Source organism: Lissotriton vulgaris, chromosome 4_1 (assembly GCF_964263255.1).
Source record: "Lissotriton vulgaris chromosome 4_1, aLisVul1.2, whole genome shotgun sequence".
NCBI lineage: Eukaryota > Metazoa > Chordata > Amphibia > Caudata > Salamandridae > Lissotriton > Lissotriton vulgaris.
Genome location: NC_141691.1, coordinates 136,750,558 through 136,774,313, shown reverse-complemented (window position 1 = coordinate 136,774,313; position 23,756 = coordinate 136,750,558). Strand labels below are relative to the sequence as shown.

Below are 23,756 nucleotides of genomic sequence, written 5' to 3'. Positions count from 1 at the left end.
AACTCAACCAAGACATAATTCCTGTTATTTAATAAGAACAGGAGTCAAGAAACAGTACAAATCTGGCTCAGTGACATGAGCCTTTATGGCTTCAAGCCTCGTCTTTCAAGTCACTTGGATTAACCCTGGACAGAAGCCCCACTTTGAAGGAACACTTTGCCAAAAACATAGTCAGCTGGTATTATCTCTCTTACTTCTAAAGAAAGTCAAACCTTTTCTTGCAGAAAGGGACTTCAGAACTGCTGTTCAAGTCCACATACTTCCACATCTGGATGATGGTATGCCCTTCCCTATGCCCCTAGACTCCACACTGGCACCCCCTAAGGGAATCCGACATGCTGCAGCGTGTCTCAAACAGAACCCTGAAGAAATATGATTCCATCACCCCCATCCTGATGGAACTCCATTCGTCCCCTTGTCGCCCGCCCCATCTTCAAAACCATCATCTGCAAAGACATCATGACCGCCACCCCATTATATTGTAGACAAGCTCACAATCTCTGGTGGTTCTCACACAACCCCAGCCATACTGCAAGTCTCTGAAAAGTTCAGTAACTATCCTCTCAGGTCGAGTGCTTTTGAGAGGCTGCAAAACTCAGAGCCAATTTGTAGGATTCTCATTACATACTGTTGGGGTGCTTTATTCCTTATAATACTCTGTGTCCTATGTGTGTGCTGTGATGGCACACTGTTCTCCCGTTTCATGGGTAAACCGTACACGTCTAATGCCATGTTGTCACACATTTTTTTGTGGTATCATTAGATTTACTATTTAATTCTAGAATCAAGACACCACCAGGTTCTCTGGATACATGGCGTTATTCCCATTAAAACTAGAACATCTGACAGCAAAATGATAAGTTTAATAAGATGCGTCACGGTATGAAACTGATCCTGTTTAAACGATGGTCCCTAAAGACCTTTGTAGAAATGCACAGTTACCTGCTTTTGAGCTTCGCTGATTTAATAAAAATGCCCCTCACTTCTGTTCTAAAGTAAAATGCCGGCGCCAGCTGTGTGGTTCATTGTATCATGCCCACTAGAGTGCCATTGGCCTCTTCCTCTCTGCCGTGTCTGGAATCCTGACAGCCATGCCTCTCTGTACCCTGGCTGCATTCCTCTAAGGGGGGCTTTCTCTTTTCTCAATATCCAAACATACTCTTTTAGGCCTCTCAGCTGCGAGTCTTTTTTCGTTTATGAAATGAAGAGGGTTGTCTGTCTCTATCGACTGCACCTGTGCTTGTGGCAGGCGTTCAGTTTCTGTTCTGGAGTAGTGTGTCTCAATGTAGTAGGGCGATTGTGACATCACTGGTCACCTGCAGTAAATTACTGCAGACGGCTAGGTGCAGTAATGCAGTGCACCAGCAGTCCAGCTGCTGTGGTCTAGGCACATGGACATTTCTTCACGTCGCGTAAGTGACATCATGCTCTGTTTTAAATCCCACTGACATCACGAAATTGACATCTTGTCCCGCGCTCAGGCCTTCAGCAGCCTCTCATGCTTTGCTGACAGGCTGACTGAAGGGCAAGGGGTGTGCACTACTGAAAGTAAACATGGCTACTGACGCCCAGCGTACTTTCTGGATCTGTGCCTGCTTGTAGGACTCCTGAGAGCACGTGCTGCAATAATAGCCGTCCGTAACATGTGCTACCCATGGCTGCAACTGATTGGTGTCCTCTGCAGGGGTTCAAGAGTATTGCTGGTAATAAAAGTGTGAGTTAAAGCTCTAACTGGAACATATCAGAATCAATGCATCAATATCAAAGGGACTTTGCACCACATTTGCTGCACGTGCTTGCTGTAAGGAACGAATTAAACGAATTTTGCAGAATGACCATATTACATCGAGATTTGCCACACGGTGCAAATTGATTTTGTGCTATGCACGCTTTTGCTGCAACAAGGAATGGAAAATAAATCAATATTCCTTGCATTAAGTTGGAATGTATCCTAACATTTGTATAGTATGTGGCGGAGACAAGATGGCGACTGGGATGGACGCGGAGTGAGTTAGCTCCATGCCTTGCCAGACACATCATCCAGCCAGGTCTTCGCCTTTAAATTCAGTACCCGTGGCCATCGCACAATATCCAGACCTCGGTCTTCCCGGTCCAGGGGCCTGGCGGCCTCCTTCGGGCATGCCCGAGCTGCGCCGTGATAGGGCTGCGGCCACTTCCAGATTACCAAATAGGCAAAGTAGGCCCCACTCCTGTTAGGGGCCCCATGACAACGGATCAAAATAATATTGATTTGGTCTTGTAAGAAAATTACAATCAAGCTTGGTTAAATATTGATTCCAAAAGATAGAAAAAATTCATCAACTCAAAGAAACGAGATTCTATAGAGAAAAAACTGTATTAATGTGATGTATCCATTCAGGGCCGGCTTTTGGGCAGTGCAACTGGTGCGCCCGCACTGGGCGCTGACCTGTGGAGGGGGGTGCTGTGACCTCAGGGGGGTGCTGTGCTTGGCAATATCTTATGATAGGAGAGCTGAGGGGTACTTTTGCAGGTGGTAGTGAGAGAATCCGAGTTGGCGGTCATGGGACGTGGGGCGCCAAAAGTGATTGCCGCACCTCGTTAAAGCCGGCCCAGTATCCATTAACAACCTTAAGTACATAAACCTGAGATATCAGATTCACATAACAGTTTGTCTCTTAAAAGCTCATCTTCTGGCAGCTGTCAGTTTTTAAAAACATCCGGTACATTGGGTATTAGGAGATCCAACCAGGAGTGAGGCACTACCTTCCTTGGCTCTGGGTTGGCAGTGTGATGCATTTCGGTACCTGGGGATTAATATATACCACTCCGGGGATGACCTAGCACAAGGAAACCTGGGGAAGGTGCTGACCAGCACTCACAACTCTCTGGTATTCTAGGATCATTGCCCCTCTCTCACATGAATAGAATAGTGCTAGCCAAAAAGCTAGTCCTGCCTAGGCTACTGTATCATTCTTCAGCACTGCCTGTCTAGTTGCCTAAATGCTTATTTCACGACCTGAACTCTGCCCTCACCAACTTGATTTGGGGAACGGGACAGAAGAGAGTAGTGCTGCATAATTACATGCTCCGCTTGAGCGAGGGTGGCTGGGTGTCCCCAACTTTGAACTCTACTACGCTATGGCCCAGTTGCAGTAGCTGACATGATGGCTGACTGGACCTCCCAATCCAGAGTAATCAGTAGTGCTAAGGAACCTTGAGGCTGCCAAGTGGTGGACTGGTTCTTAGACCCTCTTTGGGGCACCGGCTGCATGGCCAGAATGGCCAAGTACTGCTGTTGGACATACATCCGACATCAATGCGGCTGGATGCAATATTTGCTGCTACTCCCACTGGTGGCGCTCCCCGCCCTCCATACTGTGACCTCCGATCATAAAGTGAGCGGAGGCAGGTCTAATCACCTTAGGTGACCTGTACACTCATAAGACCATACTGACATTGCAGGAATTCATAGAACAGTATGGTCTATAGATAGGGGTCAGTTTTTGACCTACCATGTGCTAGTATGAGTATTTGACCGATGGAACCATAGATCCACCCTCATTTGCAGGCACTGTTAACACATGGGAAGATAGACGAGCGGTTACAGAACTCTACTCCACCCACTTAGACTGTAATAGTGTGGACTTTCCCGCTCTGATGGCGTATTGGGCCGACATCGTGAGCCACAATATTTCTCACAAACAATGGTCCATGGTGCTGAGGTATGTCCGTGGGGTTTTCAGAAACCTGCCGCAAACATACTCAGCTTAACTATCTCCACCAGACGTATCTTACACCTGAGCCTAAATACCGCAAGTTTGCCGGGTATGCTCCCAAATGTCCATGCTGTCCATGCCCTACTGCTGACTTTTACCACGGGGTGTGGGACTGCCCCATTATAACCCAGCTGTGGACAACAGCATTCTCTCTTCTGACAGGATTATGGGGAGGATACTAGGCCCTGACCACCCTCAATGTATACTAGGAGTTCTCGTACGCACACGCAAAAACAAATATGCCGTGAGATTTATCGACTTTGCTTTTGTGCTTATCAAGAGGTGCCTTGCAGTGGCCTAGAAGTCACCAATGACTCCCGACATACTGTGACCAACTGTACCTAGCTGCTTTCCTTTCTATAGGGCCCCCATCTTGAACAGCTCTCCTTTGCTTTGTAGCTACTTTTGTGCTTTATAACTTCTCCATACTTAGAAACATATATTATATAACAGCAATGTACTCACAACCCTTAGTCAGACAGAGATTGTGTTTCCTCAAGGCCCTTCTGTTAGCCGCTGGCAAGCACACAAGCCACATCAAGCTAAGAGTTCACTCCTTGGCTACAGAAGGCAGGGTCAGTCACGGTTTAGAGGGGAGGAAATATTGTTTGGAAGGCGACCAGGAACAACACACTGTGATCTGATTTACAGTCCAGGGATATTGACTCGCACAGCCAGCCCAGGCTGTGAGTCGCTTGAACGGCAGTAACCACTGTGGGTGGGAGGAGGCAGGGCTCCTACGTCACAGATGTAGCCCACTAGCGCAAACATCTGTTGGTTTTGCTTCTTAGAAACATTTGCTGAAATTCTAGAAGGTGTCCCTTCTCTTGGGTGCAGAACTTTTCTGTAGTGCAAGCCAGCGAGCAGGAGATGGTGTCGACAGAAAGTCGCACAAGCAAATCTGAGACTGAGCCTGTGGACACATCATGGGCTTCTTGGTGAGGTCATTCCAGCTGTGCATCCAGGATGACTGAGCTTCTCACGATAAGGAGTGAAACATCAAAGATCAGTCTGTCGAATACGCAAGATGAGCTGGTGCATTGTGGGCGCAAGAGGGAGACGGAGTCTACTGGCTGCAGCCGAAGCAGAGGGCTGGATGGTGGAGGCTTCAGAGTGGGGCCAATATTGGATGTTGGGAATGCTCCTGCATTCTCCAGGGCCAGACGAATCTCACATGGTCACTCCAACCATTGGTCAAAGCTCGCGCTGAACTTCAGACTGCAATTCGATCTCCAGCTCCACATCAAGAAAGGCCACTGCTTACAGAACTCAATTCAAGCTGCATCTTTTGTTTAGAAGAAAAAATGCATCCTCTAAATGTGTGTCCATGAGCACCAAAACCATGCCAGAGTTTTAAGATTTCCACATGAGATACATGTATAGGCAATGCATGTAAAAGGTACTCAGTGACATAGGTAATGGATAGCCTGAAAAAATGTGGCTCTTTTCTTGTACATACATGAAGATAGAAAATTGGCAGGTCTCCCATAGGTTAGACCAGCACCTCTTGCAGCAACATGCATGTACGATGTTGGAAAGATGGCTCAGTGCATCAAAGCTCAGCACTAACATATCTGTGAACCTAAGGTCAATCTTTTGAATCCCTGACAATACCAACACAGCCTTTCATGCTTACAAGGTTGGTAAATTGGGCACCGTAAAAAATTGGGCTACTTGTTGAGGGGGGAAACCCTACTCAAGCAGCAACCACAATCCTTGTCAGGGTGAAGTCACCAGCAACCCCAAATTAACCTGTGCTGAATGGTAGTTTGGCACAAAAGCAGTCAGGCAGCTTAACTTAGAGGCAACATGAGAAGTATTTATGTAGCACTTCAAACAGTAATACATTGAAAAAACAACATAATAAAATCCCACACCAATTTAGAAAAGTAGAGTGCAATTGCATAAATCTGAAAGAAACACGTTAGTGTTAGATTCCTTACCTTAGAATATCCCCAGGCGTCAGTCTGGATCCGGAAACTTTTGCGTAGCAGTACCCCTGCGCGTCGGTAGGCGTCGTCTGCAGGCGTCCCCTGCGGCTCCGCGTCCGTCGTCGGCATCGTGCGCCGTGATGACGTCGCTGGAGTATATAGACGCCGCCTCCGCGCGCTGACGTCAGTTCTTCTTTTTTCCGCGCCAGTGGACGCAGATCTGAAGAGCAGTACTCCGGTCTTTGACCAAGTTTTTCGAAGTTAATTACTCACTTTGTGCCTGATAGGATGCCTGGGTTCAAGCACTGTGATGACTGTGAGCGCACGATGTCGGTCACAGACCATCACCGCCTCTGTCTCCGGTGTCTGGGCCCCGACCACGACGTGGACTCCTGTGTCGACTGCCGGGCCCTCACCAACAAGGCTAGGCGGGAGCGGTCCCGCAAGCTACTGGAGCTCCGGGTGTCGGCCCCACGTCGGGACCGGGAGCGGTCCCGGTCCGGCCGGAGGTCGGGAGAGCGTTCGAGGGAACGATCGCGGAGCCGCGCCGAGCGTTCCTGAAGTCGACACCACTCGTCAGGCTCGTCAGGTAGGAAGCATAAGAAGTAGGGGCGTCGTCATCGTACCCCCGACTCCCCCCGACGCTCGCGCGATGCGGCCGGGGGCTCGGGTGACCCCAACCCCGCGGCTCCGCGAGAGTCGCCGGCGCGGCCTGCCTCATACCCTCCGGTCCCTGGGCACGGTGCGACGCCTGAGGAGATCGAGGCGTCTCTCATGGCCATGAGGGCGCTGGTTCTCCGACGGGGCCTACGGTGCCTTCGGGCCCAGTGCTACCGTCTGAGGGTCCTGGCGGTTCGGGTGTCCCTGCCTCGGCGCCGTCGGGTGCTCCGGCCCCGGCACCGCCGACGGCTCCGACCCCGGCGCCGCAAGGGCCTTCGGGATCGGCGCCGGCTGGTCTTCCGGCCTCCCCGGCGCCGTTGCCATCGGGGTTACCCCCGACGCCGCCCCCGCGCGACGCCGGTTCTCCGGTGCCGGCTCCGGCCGGCTCCGGGGTTCCGGCGCCGGCTCCGGGCGGCGCCGTCCCCTTACCTTCCCCGACGCCGGACGCGGCGCCGGACGGGCGTCGCTCGACGCCGGTCTCGGCGCCGATGGGGCCCATGAACCCCGAGGAGCCGGTCTACATCGTTGACTCCGAATACGGAGAAGATGAAGAGTTCGGTGAAGGTTGGGAGGGGTCCGAGGACCCTCTGTCACGCGAGTGCCAGTATGACCCGGACTGGACAGGTGACTTGGGGGATGCCAGTGGTCTGGACGACTCTCCTAACCCTGGTTTGATCTCTCCTCCTTCCGTGGCATCGGTGGAGGGAGCTGCATATTCTGTGGTGCTGATGAGGGCTGCCAAGGCCTTACACCTTGAGCTCCCCGTCGCGGCCGTGAGGCCTAACATCCTCACCGAGGTCTTCAAACCGCAGTCATGCCCACAGGAGCCACTGCTGCCGTTTAATGAAGCCTTGTCAGACGTTCTGTTGGGCACTTGGTCCAGGCCCGCTTCAGGTCCGCCTGTTGATCGGAACGTGGCCAGGCGCCACCGTCCTTGTCCGGACGACCCCAAGTTCCTGTCTACCCACCCCACTCCTGAGAGTCTGGTGATCCAGGCCTCGACCTCCCAGTCCGCATTCCCGTCGGCCCCGGCCGACCGGGAATCCAAGAGGTATGACCAATTTGGCAAGAAGGTCTTCTCGTCCATTAGTTTGGGCCTGCGGTCTTGCAACACCGCCTGCCTCTTGGGCCGCTACACCCACTCTGTGTGGGATACGGTCGCGGACCTGCTGCCAGAATGCCCCATGGAGGTGCGGGCAAAACTCGGTCAGGCTGTGGCTGAGGGCCGAGATGCATCGAAATATTCAATACGGTGTGGTCTTGATACGACCGACTCGCTGGGCAGAGCTATGTCAACGACAGTGGCGATTCGTCGCCACGCCTGGCTGAGATCCGCCAATTTTTCGGCAGACGTCCAAAATACACTGATGGACATGCCGTTCGATGGCTGTCACCTCTTCGGTGACAAGGCGGACCACGCGCTGGAACGCTTCAAGGACTCCAGGGTCACGGCCAAGTCCTTGGGTCTCTCGACCCAGCGTCAGCAAACGGGTTCGTTTCGTCCCTTTCGTGGCCAAGGAAGGGGCGCCCCCGCACGTGCTGCCAGCCACGCGCCGCAACAATCCTTTCAACGCGGTGGCGGCCGTGGAAACCGCCGTGGCGGCGGTCGGGGACAACGGCGGGGTCAGACCACACCTTCCCCCGCAGCATCTACCCCAAAATCCTCCTAGTCCGTGCTTTCGGCCCCATGTGACGCCAGTGGGTGGCAGGGTTCGCCATCACCACGCTCACTGGCGCACGATCACTTCGGACAGGTGGGTGCTGCAAATCGTCCGAAGGGGCTACTCCCTCCCCTTCGAGACCTCTCCTCCAGCCATGCCACCGCAGAACCACCGTGTGTCGGGGGACCACTTGACACTTCTGCAGGAGGAAGTTACGGCCCTCTTGGCCAAGGGGGCCATCGAGCGCGTTCCTGGGCCAGAAGTAGGGCGTGGTTGTTATTCCCACTACTTTCTGGTGCCCAAGAAGGACAAGGGGGGCCTACGTCCTATCTTGGATCTAAGGAACGTCAACGGCTTCCTCCGGAAGGAGAAGTTCAAGATGTTGACGTTAGCTCAGGTCTTGGCTGCTCTAGACCCACAAGACTGGATGGTAGCGTTGGACTTGCAGGACGCCTATTTTCACATCCCCGTCCTGCCGGCCCACCGGCGTTACCTGCGGTTCACGGTAGGCCAGGAGCATTTTCAGTTTATCGTGCTTCCCTTCGGCCTTACCATCGCCCCACGGGTGTTCACAAAGGTGATGGCGGTGGTCGCAGCCCATCTGCGCAGGTTGGGGGTTTCAGTCTTCCCCTACCTAGACGACTGGTTGTTGAAGGCGGGCTCGCCCCAGACAGTCGTCCACCACCTTCAGATGACGGCAGACCTCTTGCACGACCTGGGGTTCTCCATCAATGTGCCGAAATCACACCTGTGTCCCTCTCAAAAGCTCCTTTTCATCGGAGCGGTTCTGGACTCGGCGCAGTTTCGGGTTTATCCTCCGGAACGGCGGGTTCGGGATATTCAGGCTTTGATTCCCATCTTTCAGCCGCTATCCCGGGTTTCGGTCAGGTTGACGCTGCGGCTGCCGGGACTGATGGCTTCCTGCATCCTTCTGGTGCATCACGCTCGGTGGCGGATGCGGGCTCTGCAGTGGGATCTGAAGTTTCAGTGGGCCCAGCATCAGGGCAACTTGTCCGACCACGTCTTGATCTCGGAGGGCACTGCGAGACAACTGCAGTGGTGGCTTACGGACCGCGATTGGGTCAGGGGCAAGTCCCTCTCCCTTCCCCAACCGGAGCACGTTGTCGTGACGGACGCGTCCCTCCAGGGCTGGGGTGGCCACTTGGGAGAGGCAGAGATCAGAGGCATCTGGTCTCCGGCGGAGTCCCGGCTCCATATCAACCTGTTGGAGCTGCGGGCGATTCGTCTGGCACTGAAGGCATTCCTCCCCTTTGTCAACGGGAGTGTGGTGCAGGTGTTCACCGACAACACCACCGCCATGTGGTACTGCAACAAACAGGGCGGTGTGGGGTCGTGGACCCTTTGCCAGGAGGCTCTGCGCCTCTGGCAATGGCTGGAACGTCAGGGCGTGACTCTGACGGTTCAACACCTGGCAGGTTCTCTGAACGCCAGGGCGGACGAACTCAGCCGTCGGTGCTCGATGGATCACGAATGGCGTCTGAACTCGGACGTGGCGCAAGGCATCTTTCTGCAATGGGGAGAGCCTTGGTTAGATCTATTCGCCACCGAAGAGAACGCGCAATGTCATCAGTTCTGCGCGTTGAAGTTTCCAAGACGGCACTCGCACGGCGACGCCTTTCGGCGCGAGTGGAGTTGCGGTCTGTTATACGCCTTTCCGCCTATACCACTTCTGCCCAGAGTGCTGAAGAAGATCAGGCGCGACCGGGCCCAAGTTATCCTTGTGGCTCCGGACTGGGCTCGAAGATACTGGTATCCCGAGCTACTCAGCATGTCAGTCGGTCCCCCGATCCGCCTGCCCCTTCAGGAGGACCTTCTGTTGCAGCAGCAGGGGACGGTCCTCCACCCGAACCTGTCCAGTCTCCACCTCCATGCTTGGAGATTGAGCGGCGGCAGTTGAGGCCATTTGACTTGCCTCCTGAAGTCTGTGATGTTATTCTGGCAGCCAGGCGTCCCTCCACTAAGTCGGTATACGCCTGTCGGTGGAACAGATTTGTGGCATGGTGCACAGCAAAGGCTGTGGATCCTCTTTCTGCCCCTCTTTCGGAGGTTCTTCTGTTTCTTCTTTCTCTTGCCCAGCAGGGCTCTGCTCTGGGCACTATCAAGGGCTACCTTTCTGCCCTTTCAGCCTTTTTAAGGCTTCCTGATCAGCCTTCTTTGTTCAAATCCCCGATTGTAACTCGATTCTTGAAAGGCATCACTCACATGTTTCCACCTGTTCCGTTTGTGATGCCTCAGTGGGATTTGAACCTGGTTCTGACCTTTCTAATGTGTGCTCCCTTTGAGCCCCTTCATTCTTGTCCTCTCCGTCTCCTGACTTTAAAGACGGCTTTCCTGGTTGCCATCACCTCTGCCAGGAGAGTGAATGAGCTCCAGGCTCTTTCTGTCCAACCTCCTTTCCTGTCCATTCATCCTGATAAGGTGGTTCTGAGGACTAGACCTTCTTTCCTGCCCAAGGTTGTTTCGGCCTTTCACATCGGGCAGTCCATCACCCTCCCTTCCTTCTTCCCGCCTCCGCATCCTTCAAAGGATGAAGAGCGGCTCCATCGTCTGGACCCAAAACGCGCGCTTTCGTTTTACATGGATCGCACACGCCAGTTCCGGGTGGATGACCAACTGTTTGTTGGCTACGTGGGTGCGAAGAAGGGACGGGCGGTCTGTAAACGAACCATCTCTCGATGGGTCGTCCTCTGCATCAAAGCGTGCTACTCTTTGGCTCGGAAGGAGCCTCCTGTTGGGCTGAGGGCCCATTCCACTCGGGCCACGGCGGCTACCACTGCCCTGGGCCGGGGAGTCCCCTTGCAGGACATTTGCCAAGCGGCTACGTGGGCCTCGCTGCACACCTTTGCGAGGCACTACTGCCTGGACAGTCAAGTCCGGAGGGATGGCTTCTTTGGCCGTTCTGTCCTCCAGGACTTTCTGGTGTAGTTTGTATTGGTTCGCAGACCCACCACCGGGGTTGGTATTGCTGGGGTATGTATTCTAAGGTAAGGAATCTAACACTAACGTGTTTCTTTCAGATGAACAAGTTACTTACCTTCGGTAACGATATATCTGTAAGAAACATTAGTTAGTGTTAGATTCCTTACCGATCCCACCCATCCTCCCCGTTCTGCGAACTGATACCTAGGGTTAAGGACATCCCTTTCAGGGCCCTAGTTTTACATGGCACCAGTGTTGGTTCTCTCATGGCTCTGCGTCTCCTGGCGCGGAAATGCTGTGTGCAAAGAACTGACGTCAGCGCGCGGAGGCGGCGTCTATATACTCCAGCGACGTCATCACGGCGCACGATGCCGACGACGGACGCGGAGCCGCAGGGGACGCCTGCAGACGACGCCTACCGACGCGCAGGGGTACTGCTACGCAAAAGTTTCCGGATCCAGACTGACGCCTGGGGATATTCTAAGGTAAGGAATCTAACACTAACTAATGTTTCTTACAGATATATCGTTACCGAAGGTAAGTAACTTGTTCATAAAGACAAGAATGACAACAATCCAATCAGTAGAACTTGGAAATATGCAATTTTTAAGATTTAAGTGAAAATAGCTCCAAAAAGCACAAATCGGCAACTGTGTATATCTGGTTGCCCTAGACCTGGACAAAGGCATCAGTTCTGGCTGACAATGATGGAGCACATGCCACCTACACGGATGCAGTTAGTACCGCAGAACAAGAGTACCTTAAATCCTGGTTGCAAAGAGTTGCTGGATCCTGCATCGAGAATGCATTGTGCAGCAAAGGCGATGTGACGTCTTGGTCGAAGATGCATCATGCAGCGTTGGTTCCGAAAAACTGTAAGGCTGTGATGCGAGGTCCTGCATCATCAGGAGGTTGTCAACAAGGGGGCTTGTGATGCAAAGCCCCGTGTCCAAGATGCGTCCCATACCTGTGGGTTCAAAGAAGCTGTAAGGCTTGCAATGTAGATGTCCTGCATCATCGTCCAGGCAGCCATCAATAACAGGCTTTCAATGTGAGGGCCTGTGTTGGGATTTGTTGTGCAGTGGCTGTTTTTGATGAGGCTGTGTGGGTGATGGGAAATCCTTGTGCCTGGAAAGTCCACACAGCTCAGGTGATGCGTCAGTTCTGCTTGGAGTTGTGCCATTCAGGAGAGGAAATGCCTTGGTTCTGCTGTGATCACGGATGGACTGGCAGAGAACCTTCAGACACACTTCCAAGGGTGCAGGACTGCTTTGGTCTGCTGCGCTTACTTCGTCGAATACTCCCCATGCTACCAAAGGAACCGCGCGCTATGGTAGTAAGAAGCACAGTGCTGAGCAGACTGGACTATTGTAACTCTCTATATTTTGGAGCCCCCCGGTACATCTTTCAGGGGCTGCAAAGAGTCCAGTCTGCGGCAGCAAAATTGGTACTGGGGTTGTGACGTGACTCTTCTTCCACCTCCGCACTGAGGCAGCTCAACTGGCTACCAATCAGGGAAAGGGTTCTTTTTAAGTCACTCTGCCAGGTTTTTAGGGCCTCACATGAGATGGGCCTAATCCCATTACAGGATAGATTCTCCTGGTATCTCCCTCAGAGACAGTTCCGGTCCTCGGTTACCGGCTTGTTGGCAGTCAGGAAATTTAAACGCTCCTGGATGGGGGGGAGGGCTTTTAGTGTGGTAGGGGCACAGTTATGAACAAGATACCACAAACGATCAGACAGAGTGTCTCATTTATCGAATTTAGGAAAGGCCTGAAAACCTGGCTTTTCCCAAAACTCTGATCTATGTCCCATTCTCTCTCTTCATCAGCCAGCTGACCAAGTGTCTGGATATCTAAAAGCGCCAGGATACCCGTAGGGTGGCAGTAGCGCTATATAAGTATAGATTAAATACGATACGATACTGGGGTGACACCACTTGGCAGAATAGGACTCACAGATGGCAGAGTCCAGGAACTGGTGAAAGGTTGTGGGCTATGTACCTGAGGCGCCTAACCAGGAGGCCAGCCACCTAGACTTAGGAGTTACTCTGGGGTCCTGGGTTTAAAGATGCAGGTGAAGTCCTTCTCACCCAGGTCAGAGGGTAGCAGTCCTTCAGAGCATCAGTCCAGCAGAGTGGCAGTCCTTTTAGCAGCACAATGGCAGAGTCCTCGGGTACAGACATGTACTAAAGAGTTTGTGTCTTAAGTCTAATATTTATACCTGGTGCCCACTGTGAAGTGGAAGGAGCTTCCAGAGGATCACATCCCCCAGAGGCACGTGGAATTTACTGCCGCCCTGCCCTGGCCCCAGATTGTGTGGGATCACAAAAGACTAGCATCAAACCCCTTTATGAAAGTGCTCAGGCAGTGCCTTTGTGATGTGAAAGTGTAATAGGGGATAGTGTCTCCCCCTTGTTAACTCCGAGTGGCCCATCCTGCCAACACCCTTTTTCAAACTGTCTGAGAACAATACACAAATATCATCAGCCAACTACACCTACTCATGTGACCTAGGATACAGGCAGTTGACCCCAAATGGTTGGGACAAGAAAACGCCACCTTTTTGACTGTGTCATTTTTAGGTCTCGCTAGAGCCAGCGCATGCGCTGGTCTGGCGAGCTATTTAGTTAGTTGCTTTTCAAAGTGCTACCATGGCTGGCCTAGCTCTTGCGTTGATGCGCGCGCGCGCGCAACCGCCAGGCCAGCTTTCAATGGTTTCAGTTTTGCCTTTTAGCGCTTGCTTGTGTTGTGCTTCAATTCCCTCCCCATCGCCCACCACATATTGCATCACCACTGGTTAGTGGCTTTTCAAAGTACTACCATGGCTGGCCTAGCGCTTGCGCTCACGCGCGCAACCGCCAGGCCAGCTTTTAGTGCTTTCAGTTTTGCCTTTTAGCGCTTGCTTGCTTTGTGCTTCAATTCCCTCCCCCACCCCCACCACAGATTGCGTCACCACTCGCGTGTTTTCACAACTCCCGGGCTAAATGTTTCAGTTTTGCCTTTAGCACGCGCACGATTGTGCCCAAGCTTGTAAACTGTGACTAAACATTACTGTTAGGAAAGCACAAATATTGACGTTATTTGGTATGCTGTTTTGTAATAGGTGGGAAGAAATGCTTGTTTATAGAAATCCCCCTGAGGAAATTATGTCCGAGGTATTTGCATCTACCCCACCAAATCAGGCTCCCCCTTGTCGTTTGTCATGGTGCCCCACCCTCAGTTACACCTTTTAGGATCTTTGTATCCCCGTAATGGAGGACTCTGTCAAGGTTGCTCCGTTTAATAAGGTTTTCAATTTCATTTTCCCGCTTTTGGTGCAGAGCTGCGTGAACGGTATTCGACCTTGCTTCCTGGAGGGGCGGGGGCTGCCCCTTATGTGTGTGTATGTACTTTGTGCAGCATTGTTGTGTGGTGTACGTTCTGGTGAACCGCCGGGCATTTGATAAATATAGTTCTTTTGCCAAGGTAACTGTATGCCACTGTGTCGAGTGCTGTGTGTAAACAGCTAATTCCCTATTTCTCTATGCCTCCTGGGACATGTCTTCCCCTATTTATATAATTACCAAAATATTAGTTGCAAATATTGGGCAAGACATTATACAGCTAGAAGGCTCATTTGCTAATTCGAAAACATAATCACGTGGTCTGTCTAAATGTAGGTATCTATCTATTCGTTCTCTAGTATTTATGCCGCTATTTACCGATGTCTTAAGAAATAGTCTATGCTCCTTAGGAACTCTACTTACTGATGCCTTCATATTCATGGCATCACTGGTGTTCTACATTTGTTGCCACTTCTTACAGGCGTCTTAGAAATGGTCTTTATTCACTGGTGTTGTCGTGTTCATTGCATCACTGGTGTTCTCGATTATATTGTGGGGTCATGCTAAGGACAGCTGTGTGTTTGTGTCCTAATTTCGGGTGTGCTTTTAGGGACCAGGGGACGGTAGATATATTCATTCCTCCGTATGACCTTGTGCCGTACTTATGGCATTACTTGTGTTCTAGATATTGTGGGGGCATGCTCGAGCAGCGGATTTTCATGTCGTATTTTTTTAATTTTTTAATTTTTAGGGACATAAGGACAGTGGATATACTCAGTCATTCATGTAATATTGTGCTTTAATATTAGCCATTGTTTCTCTTTTTTTGAGGGGATCGGGTGTTTAATGTATCCCTCTGCGTTTTGTCCTGGGATTGATGCCAGCAATTGATTGTCAACACCGGCACTTGTGGCAGTCTGCCTTATGGTGGCATTGTGTTTCTAAATTAGCACAATTACAGTTTATTAATAATACAATGTACATTAAAATAGCTAATACCTGCCCCCCCCTGCCCCCAAACCACTCTTATAGGTTTGGGGGCCTGGAATAGTCTGAAGTGTCACACTTGTTGGAGTGTGATAGTTAGTACTGTCATTTGCATCACTGGCAGACACAATGGGTGGAGCAAGCTGCTGTGGCCTCCTGACAAGTGCCCTGGCACTTTTTCTTTTTTTTTTTTTTTTTACAAATTAAGCACTGACATGGCTCCATCTGTTATCGTGGTCAAGTCTTCTTTTACCTTCAGTTAATCGTCCCACGAGTCAGAAAAGCTAGACTTGGGTCAGGTCTTTCTCTGCTGGTACGGCGAAACTCTGGAACGCCTTGCCCTTTGCCATCCAATCTGCTACGACAGAAGCTAGCTTTAAGAAGCTCCTAAAGACCTGGCTTTTTATGCAAAAAAAACCTAAGCAATTCTCCATGCCTCTTGCTTATTGCTGAAGTGCTCTGTCAGCACCGGGACACCTCCTCGAGAGGTAGCTGTTCGCGCTTTACAAGCATCAGTATTATTATTATAACTCAGGAGGTATGTGCTGTCTTGGTAGAGAGCACATATCACCGAAGGGTCAAATAACCGCAACACTCAAGTCCCTCCCAGGGTGTTCTCCAAACATCTGGAAGTCATTTCACTCCCGCATGATCTTTGACCTCCAAGCTTTATTCTCCTGAAACAGGAACTCATGAACTCTTTCATGTTTCAAGCTCCGGAAACACACGTTACCACCTACAGTTGTAATCACTGCAATATTAATCCTGGCAGGCGCCGACTCACACGTGTGCTGCTGAACAGTGAGGTCTGTGCTGTTCTTGTGTGACACACAGTTGGTTCATTTGTATGCGTTATTATTCATATTTAATAATGTTGGTTGCTCCATACAAGACAGAAGAGGCTCATGGCCAGCAGTGGTTGGTGTAAACTTTCTGCTCCAACATTCCAACGCGTTTTTTACAGTCTCTCTACCCTCAGTGGTGGAATGTTCTAGTAGCATTATAGAGCTATGTTGTAAACTATCTCTAGGCCAGAGGTCTTCAACATGTGGAGCGTATCTACACCACCCCCACCACCACAACCACCCTCACTGCGGGTCTGTGGCTGCGTTCCCAGAGGGGCGCAAACACCTAATTTGGAACTTGTAAATTAAGATGGCCTGGAAGCACGACTTTGTTTATTTTTCGCGTTTCTAAGCTGCCTTCATTTACATGAAGCTTTTTGAAGTGCAGCCTTTATTTTGAGTCTCCCTTCCACTCTCACGAAGAGTCGCAGCAAGGTCCTCATTGATAATTCAGAGATTGCTGCTTTTAACAAAAGGAAAGTACAAAAAGTACTTGTAGTTGTGGTTCAAAGACATGGCTAAAAACAACACCTTCAGCAACTGCATATAACATAGTTTAAACACCTTGAATAAAAAAATAAATGCAAATCAAAATAATTAGTGGGAAATACACTCTTTTGAGTTATGAAACCTTAGTTGGTTAATTCAATCCCAGCAGGTGTATGTGAGACCAGGAAGTCACAGAATTGTATCCTTATTGGGGAAATTCAGAATAGTTACTTGTGCATTTATAGTGCTATTAAGGCCCAGTCTGTAACAAAAAGCAGCGTGGATATGTAAGTCATTATTTTAAAATTGTGTTACACACAATGTAAAATAGATTGCCACAAACTGATTAAGTCCAGTGTCTAAGATGAAAAAACAAGCACTTTAAAAAAATACATATTAGTAACAAATAGTACCCATTGCAAGCATGCTTATGTCCAATAAAAGGATGCTTACAAAACTCAGCACCTTTACATCACCTCTCCTAAAGAACACACCTGTGCCACTATGAATCTTCAAGTGACTCCAGAAATTAAAGCCTATATTTGCACCTAGCCAGCCTTTACATTTGGTGATTAAGCAATTGCACATATTTACATTCCTTTCAGGTAGCAGATGGCCTAAGGAAGTGTGCGTAATATGGGGACTCATTTGTTAATGGACAGAGACAGCTTCCTGAGAGGTCTCAGAGAAATGCATAGCGGGGAATGGGGCAAAATGGAGGCCCAGAAGACTTTCCTCTTTCCAAGGCCGTAGCTCTCTTTAGTGAAGCACTTGCAGTGACACCGGGATTCAGGACTTTGAGGGGCTCACTGCATCACATTTATGACTGTCTTACTTTACGGAAGAGGCATGAGGGCTCATTATACTCTCTTGCATTAGGACTGAAGCCAACCTTGATGCAAAGATGTAGACAACACATGGGAGCTCATTTTTTCTCAAACCACAGATATTCTGTTTCAAGATTGGAGTGATGGTCAGGCATGATGTGTAAGGGGTGAAAGGGCCATAAGAGATAGCCTACTACTCATGGCCACAACTATTATTCGTGCAGCTGATGCAGTTACATTGAGGCCGAGTAGTGCGAGGGGAGGTCACATAACCCAAATTATGGGTAGCCGTGCTTTTGGTCAAATTCTGTTTTCATTTGATATTTTTGCTCTTTTATAAATCTCACATTCAGTGTGGATTATGAGCTATAAAAAAGCAGCACTGAAATTAGTCTATGTGTTCCAACCCTATAGCTCCCCCGAGTATTACCATGAATTTCAAAGGAGGCTGACTTCAAAACATTTTGCTTAAGAGGGACTCTGAGTGAAAAAGTTTGAAGACCTCTGCACTAGGCCCATCTTTTCACAACCAAAGTCTTTTTTTCAGGATGCTCCTCTCCATCTCTGTTGCTCAAAAGACTTTCTTTTGTGGAATCAAAAAAGGTACTTCGAAAGTCAACTCCATGACCATTGGAAACCATGCCTGTGAAGTCCCAAAAGGAGTTATCAAAACAATCTGACGCTTCTCCCTCTGAACCTTCTGCAACACTCTCTGAATCATTGCAAAAGGTGGAAATGCATAACCTCTTATTCCTTTCCAAGCCTGCTGAAACACACCTACTGCCAGTGCTTCCGGATCTGGCATCCAACTGTAAAACCTCTTTATCTGGAAATTCACAAAAAGATCCACTTGCAATGGGATCCAAGCCCAATCTATCTTCCTGAAACATACCGAATCCAACTTACAGTCACTAAAATCTCTCAAGTACCTTGAATACCAATCTGCAGTTAAATTCTGCTACACAGGCAAATTCTCAACCCTCAAACCTATATTGTGCTCCAGACAAAAAATATAGTTCCTCTGCTAAATATGACAGACAATGGGACCTGATGCCCCCTAAGCGATTTATATATGCCAAAGCAGAGAAATTGTCCATCTTCTACAATACTGTATTGCCTTGCAAAATGTTTCTGAAACTTTTCAGCGCATTAAACCCAGCTTTCATCCCTAAACAATTTAAATGACAGCTCCATTCTAGATTTGACCACAAATACCCAGTCTACTATCTACACAATAGTGCACCTTGCATCCGTCTCTAATACAAAATTGAGTATGCACCCAAAAATGGCTCCACCAATTCAAACTTCTAAATTCTCCAACTACCAACATTACTCCATCTTCGACCCTTGATCCAACGAGACCGTGTTGGCATTCCATAAACTTTCTCTCATAACCTGTCCCTTCACTCTGAAGTGCCTGATAATGCAAAAGCCCTGGAAACACTGCCTGAGTGGAGGATAACAAAATTCCTATCAATCTTTCCAAATCCTTAATGTCAAAAGGTTCTTCCTCAAAACATATCAAATCTCCTTTTTTAATCTTGTTCATTTTCTTTTCTTGCAAGAATAGAATCACTCTTTTGGTATCTATGTTGACACCCAAAAAGTCCAAAGTCTGTGTTGGCACCAGGGCCGGACTGAGAACAGAAACCGGCCCTGGCAAACTGCTCAGCTGGCCCCCCCTGGGGTCAGGGGAGTGCAGGTGAGCAGTTTGTGACGTCCGGTTTCGGCCGATTTTGTTACCGGGGGCCGACATTGCTGACCCCCGGTAACAAAATCGGCCCCAACCCTAGCAGCCTACCGGGGAAACGCCCGGTGCCCGCTATGGCCAGTCCGGCCCTGGTTGGAACCAAAACTGACTTCCTGGTTCACAATGAAACTGAAATCTTCCAACACACCTTACATCAATGTCAAGTCCTTCTGCAGATGTTCAACACATTGCAACATCAAAAAGATAATCATGCAAATCCTCTTTTTCTCAGGTAAGAAACTACCGCTCTCAATACCTTTGTAAAACACCAAGGTGCTGAAGAGAGACCAAAAGGAAGGCATTGAAACTGATAAATGTGTCTGCGCCATCAAAATTGTAGAGAAGGCTGACTCCAGTTTGCCAATGGTATTGTGAAATAAGTGTCCTTAAATCTAATTTCACCAACCAATTGTTTTTCAAAAGCATGTCTCTCAAAAGAAGGATACCCTCTATTTTGAAATGCCTGTCCTCCAAGAACCTGTCAAGATCTCTCAGATTTATCCCAGGCATCCAACATTTGTCTTTCTTCCGTACTAGGAAAAGTGTACTTACAAATCCTCTTTCATCCTCTCTTACCTTGACCATTGCTCCTTTGCTCGAACATGGAATTTACCACCTCCTCCTCTACTATGTCTTTTTTATCCTTTTTTAAGTACAACTCACTTGGCTCCTGAACCTGGTGAGCTATCTTTACAAACTCTATCTCATTTCCTTGAATCATTTCTATAATCCAAGGCTCTTTTTTGATATCCTTCCATCTTTCCATGAAATGTTTAAAACGACCAACTACTCTTTGTTGGAAAAAAAACAAAAGAAATCACTGTACTCCCTTTGATTTCCTGCACCTGCCTGACTCGTTTCTCAAGCACCTATTGTCGTTGTTACGGATAGAAACCCATTCCAGACTGGAAACTTCTTCCTCCATTTCTTTGTCCAAACTTTTATTGGGACTAATGAAATTGATATCCCGGTCAGTAAAAAGTCCACAGGATGGCAGGAAGTATATCCGCTAGTCACCATAAATGTTGCATCATTATACACATTTATCAATCATGAAGTGGGACTTCAATAAGTCAAATATTTTCTTTAACAGAGAAATGTACAAAACTTGAAGCATTCGAGGATTCTCATGGAAATTAAAGAATTATATGTTTACAAAATGACTTTTTGTTCAACCATCAGATATACTCACAGATCTGTGGCACTGCCATGGGAGTTTCCTTCTCTCCTCCAAGCTATGCAAATCTCACCAGCCGTTGGTGGAAGAAATCCTTGGCTTGGGGAGAGGAGAATGAGGGGTACACTGACAAAATAGTGCTATGGTTTAGATTTATAGACAACCTATTCCTAATTTGGAATGGAACAAAGGAAGAATTTATGGAATACTTTGAAAAACGAAACTCCAACAATGTCGATCTCAACATCAGTAAAGCATCAATACGATTTCTGGATGTAATGGTCTACATTGAAGATAATCATATACACACAACTGTATACCGCAAACCAACATACATCAATAGTATACTACACGGAACTAGGTTTCCCCCAAACTCTTTAAAGATAAGCATTCCTTATGGTGAGTTCATTAGAATGAAACACAACTGTTCTGATGAAAAGGAATTGGAAATCAAAATAAAAGAAACAGAACAGAAATTCCAACGAAGAGAATATAAACCAGCGGACATCAAAGAAAGAAGGAAAAGGGCTGAATCTATCACTTGTGCACAAACTCTGTTGGACAAAAAGGCATCCAAAATCTCAGACACAGAAGACTCCACAATCAGAATGATACTCATTTTTAGGAAAGAGAATAAACAAATCACTCCCATATTGAACAAGTATTGGAATATAGTGAAGAAAAACCCTGACATTGGGAATACACAGGGAGAGAGACCAAACATAGCATATCGGAAAGCTCTGTCACTTAAAGATCAACTAATGAGAAGTCACTTTGAGCAGCCAAAACTGAAATCATGGCTGATGCACTAGCTAACCGGATTTGTGCAATGTGATAAATGTAAAGCATGCCGGATGGGCAAAGTATTCGAGATATTACAGACTTCAAAGGTAAACCTTTTATAATCAATGAAAGGATAACATGTGAAACAACGTATGTAGTATACATGATTGAATGTCTGCGCAGTCTAAAATATATAGGCAGCACCATCTGCCCTTTGAAAAAGAGAATTCTTGAACACATTCGAGCAATACAAAACAAGGATATGAATTATGTTATGACCAAACATTTGAAAGATGAGACTGGAACCATAGGATGAGACTGGAAACAGATCAGATTCTATGGGATAGCCCATGTACCTAGAAGTGAAAGAGCAGGAGACAGACCTCTAAAGTTTAGATGTTTGGTATTGCATCTCATCATCAGATTCAGGACTAAGCACCCCCAAGGGGTGAACGGGTATGAAGAACTGTATATTCACCTGTGAACTAATAAGCATAAATACAACCCAACACACCATAAATGTAAATGACTTACAAATTGACCTGCCATGTATAAAAGTAACTGTATTCCAAAACATATGTGATGGACACAAATCTATAGAACAGAAACCCAACACATAATGAAAAAGAGAGAAGAAAATGGGTGATAGAATATGGACACTAAGCCAAATAAATTATGTACGTATGCGCATGAGCTGCCTGGGCACTAAGCCCGGTAAATCATATATGGAGATCCATGAAGAACTGTCATACAAACTCAATGACGGATATCGTAAGAATGATAAATCGTGCATGTATAAAATGAAACCATTAGAGCATTTATATAATTTCTAGCATATATTCTATATATTTGTGATTGGGTGTATGGAAATAGAATAACATAATAACCACATACAAGTTTTAAACAGAGAGGGATACAAGTTCAAAATACACATTTGAAATGCTTTTGTATAGAATATATATACTACCTTTTATAAGTAAATTTCTGTCATTTGTGATATTTTTCTCTCCAGTATTTTGTACAAACACCACATGTTTTGGTTCACTACTAATGTTGTAGAAAAACACCTTCTCCAGACAGAGATGATCTATGTCATCTTTAAGTCCAAGGCAAACATAAACATGACATAAATCATCAGTTGTCTATAGATATGCAAAAAATAAACACATATGCAATGTGAATCATTACATTGTATCTAATATGATCACAATTATGTGCAACGGAAGGAAGAAATCTATATTTCCTGAAAAAATAAACTGCATCTTTTGAACAATAATAATCCTTCTTATACAGAAATTCATAACTTAATGAAATAATTTTTACAACTGTCATCTATAACAATACTATTCCGAAACGTATATAAACAGGCCAAGGCACACAGAAAGGTCAGACAAGAGACCAGCCACTTTCTAAAAGTGCTGTTCTCAAATACAGGATTTAAAAACCATCCTTCCTAAAAGATGTGTTATTAAATTCTGTGTTCCGGGATACCAGACTTTTATGTCCTATCTTGCTCCTATGGGAAGATATGCAGGCAGCCATTATACTCCGCATTCCCCATTATAGCCTATGGGCAAGATAGCCCTCTCAGTAGTGAAAAACGAAAATGGCTGTAATTCACTACCAGAGCATGTCACACACATCAGTACATGCTCTACCTTTCACATTTACTGCACCCTGCCCAGTGGGGTACCTAGGGCCATCCATAGGGGTGTCCAATGTGTACATAAAGGGAAGGGTTAGGCCTGGCCGGTGGGGACACTGGCCAGGTTGACATGGCAGTCCACAGACTGCACTCAGGCACTGCGGTGGCAGGCCTGAGACACCATTTTAGGGCTACTCATGTGGGTGGCACAATCAGTGCTGCAGGCCCACTAGTAGCATTTGAATTGAATGCCCTGGCACACTCAGTGCACTCTACTAGGGACTTCCTGGTAATACAAATATGCCAATCATGGATAACCAATCACAATCATAATTTACTTTAGGGAGCACTTGCACTTTGACACTGATCAGCAGTGCAAAGTACCCAAAGTATCTAAACCAGCAAAAACGAAATCCAGCACAGCGTCAAAAATACAGGAGGTAGAGGCAAAAAGACAGGGGAAACCACACCAAAGATGCCAGGTCTAACAATGACATTTTAGGAGATTGGAAGGAGAAAAGTGGAAAACTTAATTTTATAAAGGTTTTCCGCCCCACTAGTTAGTGCATGTAGATGTACTCAAATAAGACATTACTTGTGGGCTCTGTAATACAAGCGTAATGGCATCACCAATGTACTGCAATACAGTTAGAGAATTGCACTGAATGGTAAGTGAGTTGCTGTGGCGACAAACCTAATACAAAGTCCCTGAAGTTTCTGTAGGGGCAGTCTTGTAGTGAACATTACACTCACACACATGCAACATCAATTAACTAACAAATAGTTAATGCTACTACGCAAAAATATTAACAAATCGCAGAAAGTAAAAATCAATACAGGAGGGCATGAAGATATAAGACATGCCCCTGGCATCCTGAAGAAGAAGGAAATAAATCAAAAACAATTTAATAGTGATCAATCATATGAAATCTCAAAAACGTTTTGTAGCTTTCCTAGACAGTCAGTCATAGAGACCAT

At 47.7% G+C, this 23,756-nt stretch overlaps 1 protein-coding gene across 1 annotated transcript in view; it reads left to right on the top strand.

Annotated features, from left to right (window-relative positions):
- SLC16A2 (solute carrier family 16 member 2) overlaps positions 1 to 23,756 on the top strand; it is a 558,487-nt gene that overhangs the window by 364,050 nt on the left and 170,681 nt on the right. The window lies entirely within an intron of this gene.